At 38.6% G+C, this 6,553-nt stretch overlaps 1 non-coding gene and 1 pseudogene across 1 annotated transcript; one reads left to right on the top strand and one right to left on the bottom strand.

Annotated features, from left to right (window-relative positions):
* Positions 1-2,623: 2,623 nt before the first annotated feature.
* Positions 2,624-2,742, top strand: LOC111741005. Its single transcript, XR_002780827.1, has one exon. It is a non-coding gene; the product is annotated as a 5S ribosomal RNA (ribosomal RNA).
* Positions 2,743-3,861: 1,119 nt separating this feature from the next.
* LOC111741024 lies at positions 3,862-3,977 on the bottom strand (annotated as a pseudogene).
* Between the last annotated feature and the right edge of the window lie 2,576 nt (positions 3,978-6,553).

Raw genomic sequence — 6,553 nt, 5'->3', positions numbered from 1 at the left:
TTTTTTTTTTGAATTATTTTTTCTTTCTAACTGCAGTTCTATGCAGTAGAACATTAGTGGTCCCGTAAATCACTGCAAGGTAGGAGGACTCAGGAACTGATGAGGGCCAGAGCAGTATTCATCCCTCTAAAATCTCCCCTTCACTCTCATTCTGCTTTGGTATTCCATTCAGTTTCAAATGCAGTTTTCTGATCTGACACACATCTTAATTCCAGGCACTTGTTAAAAATTACATCAGTTGCAAAATGGCAGGAAGAAAAGATCAAATCTCTTTTGGATTTAAATTTGGAATGAAATGGGACTTTTGTTTAAATTCAATAGAAGCAGTTAACAAAGGAATAGAGAACTTAAAGATGTTTTATTAAAATTACCCATAATGCTACTCTGAATGATTCATGGTTTTGAGCATTTAAATGAGTCATATTCATCCAAATGCCTAAACTAATCTCTATTGTAAATGAAGTACTTAGGGAAATTGTATTAACCATTTAAGAGACATGGAAATCCTCCCCAGCTCAGGCTTTAAATCCTTCATGAAGGAGGCTCCTACCTCAATTAATTTTTCATTTTCTGATTCTCTAAATTCCCTTTGACTATTACATTACTTCTCATTTGATCTCCTAAACCAATATAACGTGCTCATCTTTAATTCATTGTGTGTACATGCGTGCATGCATGTGTGTGTGTGCATGCATGTGTGTGTGCATGCATGTGTGTGTGTGTGTGTGTGTGTGTGCGTGATTTATGTGTGAGATTTAATCTCCAAAAGGTTAGGGGCCAGTCACAGAGCGCTAGAACAAAATACCTCGAAGAGCTTACTTCACTCTTCATAATTAAGCAATTAGGAAGCGCCTACCATCTGTTGAGTGCCTTCTGTGTGACAGGCACTATGTTGGCCAGTTGGTTTACATGTTCTCATTTAACTTAATCTAATCCTTATAGCAACCATACAGCATATTAAAGTGGTATAAGGTATTAATTAAGAGATGGAGTTTGGACTTACATAGAATTAGATTCCAATTTTGCCTCTGCCACTTACTAACTATCTGCCAAACAAAGAAGTCCTAGAAGATATTTGCAAACAATACCTCCAGTAAGGGGCTAATATCCAAAACATATAAAGAACTCATGCAACTCAAAACCAACAACAAAAATCCAGTTTAAAAATGGGCAGAGGAGCTGGACACTTTTCCTACTGAATTTATAACAAGCAATATGAGTAACTTGTTTTAGTCTGAAAGAGTTAACTTGGCTTGCAAATTGACCACAAAGGAGCAACTATAAGCTTTTGATCCTGTTCATAGGACATTAGGGATTCTAGCAAGTGTTTGGAGCTACAAATAAATAAATTTCCTGCTAAGCGAGCCATCTGGGATTGTTTCCAGGAAGCTTTTAAAAGTCAGAAAAGTTTCTTGATGGAACAGCCTCTGCATCTCTAACACCAGCTGCCAGGCTGTCACCAGGTGATCTCCAAGCTTAGCCCCAAATAATGCATACCACAACTTGACAAGCTTCAAAGTCAGAAGGATAATCAGCTTTCTCCAAAGCACCTGCAATTTAATCAACCAACATAGCCTCTGATCTAACATTGACATTTCCACAGCAATGTATCTTTAACTGTGGCCTCATCCCTCCTACATATACCTAAATATTAGAAAAATATATTGATTAACTTGACCCAAATACCTGATGATTCCTACCTGTTTCAATCTTACTTGCCACCATTTTTTTTTTTTCAAAAGACTAATATGTGTTTCTTCTGGTTATAGAGAATTGAAAATCAAACCCCTGGGGATTCTAGACATTTGATGGTGGAGCAATCTTATCTCCTCTGCATTATCCGCACACCAATTTTTTAGCTTTAGTTTGATTATCTGCATTAAGATAAACATTTGGATTTTTTTGGACTTCCACCCGTAGACCAAATTTCCACAACTAAAGGACCGTCAAGAATCACTGGGAGCGTCTTGGTGATTTCAGATGAAATGTTTATGTCTGAGTGACACAGGATAATTACTTCATTCCTAAATCTTCTGTAGTTATGGAAATTATATATATATATATATATATATTACTGAGGAAGTAATGGAACATTATTTCAGAATTAAGAAACACTTTTTTTTTTACCTACACTTGGGAAACTCACGAACATCATCGGCAGCTGGTACTTTAGTTAGTTGGCAAGGCACATGCATGGTGGTGCCAAACTATTTTAGCTTCTATAGGTGTTATTGAGATGTTAGTACTATTCCCTGACAAGCCTGTCAGTGTTCTGAGTGAAAATCAAACATCTTACTATAATACAGTTCATGGGCTGTGTCGGAGAAACATTTTACCCAAGAGGTACAGAATTTTAACCTTGTAAGATTTTGAAGGGTTTACTTTTCTAAGATTTCTTCAAAGAACCCAAAATATCTGGTTAGTAAATTAAAATTTCCAGTCGAATTAAGTATCTGGTCTCACAAAACTACTTTGCTAGATACAAGTAGTAAAATTTACATCAAATAAATAAATGATGTGTTAGAGAATGGTTTCATGCGAGTCTCCAAAAGACTGACAGGTTTTAGGCTTGCAGGCTAGCAGATACGTCGTGCTGCTGCTGCTGTTTCTGAAAAACAGGAGAGTCTACGGCCATGCCACCCTGAACAAGCCCGATCCTGTCTGATCTCGGAAGCTAAGCAGGGTCAGGCCTGGTTAGTACTTGGATGGGAGACCACCTAGGAAGACCAGGTGCCGTAGGCGTAAAAACTAAAAAATAAGGGATTGTAAGCTGACAAGGTCCTTGCAATCTGTGAGGTCAACCAAGGGTTGCTTCGCCTTAAAAAATAAAAATAAAAAACAGGAGAGGATGCCACAGGAGAATTCTAATATGCAATCTAGTCTCAGCCCCTGAGCTTTTCAAAGAGTGAGTCCAATGATTGGAGAGGTGTAGAAGCCAGCACATCAATGCATATGTGATTGGATTCTATGAATCCTTGGATACATTTCTCCCTTATTTGTGTATTATACATTTGTGTGTTCATATATAATTGCATATGCTGCAACATGTAAAAATAGTATATGATTTCAATTTTGTTACATACAAATAAAATACTATACACAAAATTCAGAAAATGGGTATGATGGTAGATGGTAGAAGAGTTAGACTCAGACTATCTAATGTATTGCAATAGAAATGCAATACTTTCAAAAATGGTTTATATCTATCCCATGTTAGTCTCACAAACACAGTGTAACCTTAGCCCATTTTAGAAAGGCAGAGACAGAGTCTCAGGAATGTAGTGCTAGTCTCCAAAGAAAGCCTGTTTATGAACCACAGCTCCTTAGTATTCTGGGCTGGCCCTTAGACTCATTCTAACTAACGGAGTGTGGCAGAAATGAGGTTGTTGTATTGAGAGGTTAAGTGGAAAGAAGTCTCGCAGCTTCTGCCTTGATCTCTCAGAAACTGTGGGGACCCGCTTGGAGCCCCAGCATTGGTATAAATATTAAGCCAGTGATTCAACAGATGGGGAAAGAAGCCTCTTGAAACTTCGCTTATCTGACTAATAGCAGCAGCTTCTGGGAAACGAAGCTGCCATGAATTTCCTCTTTGGGGTGGGTCTATTCCCTGGAGGAAGAACTACAGTAAACTTCCCTTCCCCAGGAGTTGTATGGCCCTGAAGAAAACCAAAAGACCATTCACACCTGTACAGACAAACATCATAAACTTTCTTATCTTCCATTTGTTCTCTTAAACTCCAGTTGTCTTTCCTAAAGAACCTATTTGTTCTTCCCATAAAATACCTCCTTCCCTTTTCCCTACTAAGTAAAGTATATAAATTTCTTTTTTTTTTTTTTTTTTTTACTTAATATTATTTTTTATGCCTACAGCACCTGGTCTTCCTAGGTGGTCTCCCATCCAAGTACTAACCAGGCCCAACTTTGCTTAGCTTCCGAGATCACATATCGGGCTTGTTCAGGGTGGCATGGCTGTAGACCATGGACTGTGGCTCCACTGGGGTGTGAACCCAGGACCTTCTGCGTGTAAAGCAGACATGCTAAGCGCTACATTATGGAACCACGTCTTAAATTTCTAACTTTAATAATTTAACCGACTAGCTTCTTCTTTTGTTGGCTCCTGTATATAGTAACTCTTTTGTCTTTTGTCAGTTTCATTTCCGGGCCCCAGACAATGAATCTAGGAGGGAAGAGAAAAATGTTTTCCTCCTTAGCAAAACAGTCCCTCCTGGAGCCTGAACCTCTTGTCAGAAGTCCGATTGCCCTGAGACCTTCCTGCTGTGAGGAAGTCCAGCCTAGTCAGGTGGACAGAGAGAAATGCTAGCACCCAGGCTTGCGGGTGAAGCTATCTCAGACCCTCCAGAGCAGCCACCAGTCGATACCACCAAGTGACCCCATTTGATTCCACGTGGAGAAGAATCTCCCAGTGGAAACAGGCCTGAATTTCTGACCCATGAGATTGTAAGACATAATTAAATGTTTGTTGTTTAAGCCACGAGGTTTTGGTTAGTTTGGTATGTGGCAATAGACGATTGTGTCAAGGAATTTCAGTGACATGCACTAGACCCATGGTTTCTCAGGAGCCAGGCCAGAAGGAAGCCAAGATCTTTAGCCTGCAGTTCCAGAAAGAGCTTTCACATTGTGGCACTGAATCTGCTTGTAAAAATTCAAAAGCAACAAGTCATCTATGTCCCCAGGACCTCTGGCCACCACCCCATTGATAAATTCTCCTGTGTAGCATTCTGCTTTTATTAGATAAATATAACCATGATAACCATAACCTTATCTGTCATTTTATACCATAGTTTGAATAACTTCACAAATCTTCCCTTGAATAAGCTTGATAGAGGAGAAAGAAAAAAGGTAATGTGATTCGGGGCTGGGGTAGAATTAGCAAATAAAAATGCAGGATGCCCAGTTAAATTTGAATTTCAAATAAACAATAAATATTTTTTCTAGTGTAAGTATATACCATTCAATATTTGGGACATACTTATATTTTTTAGAGTATCAGGCAGTTATCTGAATTTCAGTTTTACAGAGATCCTTATATTTAATTTGGCAACTCCTAGTTGGGAGAAGTTTATGGTCAAATGAGGCTGAGGCTATAGAGAAAAACATTTCTTTATGTCATACTATTGTTTAAGGCCAGCCCTTCACCTCACAGACATTTATTCCTCCAATCATCCACATCCTGATTGTAACATACAAGGTGTGGCTGCTTCAATGCTTAGACATTCCTGTGGCTAGAAAAGGACCCAAATCCTCTCTTTCCTAGAATTTGGGTTGGCGGCTTCTATTCCACATATAAAGATCAACACACACCATTAAACATCAAAGGCCACACATTTAGCACTTGTAGCACAGCTGGAATTTCAAAAGCAAACAAACAAACAAACAAAAAGTCACAAAGCCCAACTACTTGACTCTTAAAAAGACTTGAACAATTTTCAAGCTGACTTAATTAGAGCTGTGTGTAAATTAAGATGTGCAATTTGAAAACTGGGTGGAATCTAACAATAGGAATTTGTTTGAAAAAGGGATTCTGTAATAAAATTGAAAAGTCCAGTGATGGAAAGTAACCTCACAGAGTGAGCTGATCAGAAATTCCTAACTGGGCAGGTCACGGTGAGTTATAACTTTTTTAGTAAATGGTTTATCATTGCCTTAAGAAAGCCCTGTCCATTGTTCTTGTACCATCTGTCTAGGTTAACATACCTTCGAAATGCCAGAGTAATTCTTTTTTTCAGACCCCTGGGAGGCATAACCACCCTTGAAGGGCCACATAATCTTTTTAACTGTCCTGTAACTCAATCCCTGCCTTATTTTCTCCCACTTTCATGTAATCTTTTTAAAGCTCCAAATGCATAAAAGAAGCTGTTCTTCTCTGAAGCATTTTTCTCAGTCTACTGAGATCTTGCTTCCATGGGTATCCTCTGTTTGGCTCAAATAAACTCGAATCAACTCATAAATATTCTCTACAGGTTTGGACATTCTTACATCAACAGCAGGAAGGGACTGTTGACCAGCAAAGAAGATGACAACAGAACTATAAAAACAATCATACTAGTATTAACATAAGAAATGTCCAAATCTACAGAGAATTTTAATGAGTTTATTTAAGCCAAACTGATGACGAATGCTAGGAAGCAAAACCTCAATGGATTGAGAACATGCTTCAGAGAATGGCAGTTTTGCAGCTTATTTTATACATCAGAATCAAAGGAAGGAGAGTGTCAGGAGGGTTACATGAAATCTATTGGTGGCAGATTAGGGAGGCAGGAGAAAGCAAAGTGGGGAAATCTCTGGGATTCGAAAGAATGTAAAACAGAGAGACACATATTTCTTTTACATTGGTGGGTAAGGAATAGTTAATAATTAACATTTACACATAGAGATGGTATTCAGGGAACAAGATAACAATGAGGGATTCTGTGGTCTCACTGTTGCAGAAAAATCAGACCAACGAGAAACCAAGTACCACTCGAAGAGTTGGAGAACTCAGGTTTATTATGCCAGCAGTCCCAGAAGAGCTAGCTCTCTGAAGATCTGGGCC

This window comes from Pteropus vampyrus, unplaced genomic scaffold (genome assembly GCF_000151845.1).
Source record: "Pteropus vampyrus isolate Shadow unplaced genomic scaffold, Pvam_2.0 Scaffold71, whole genome shotgun sequence".
NCBI lineage: Eukaryota > Metazoa > Chordata > Mammalia > Chiroptera > Pteropodidae > Pteropus > Pteropus vampyrus.
Note: the sequence above shows the minus strand (reverse complement) of the source record. Positions and strands in the feature narration are given on the sequence as shown.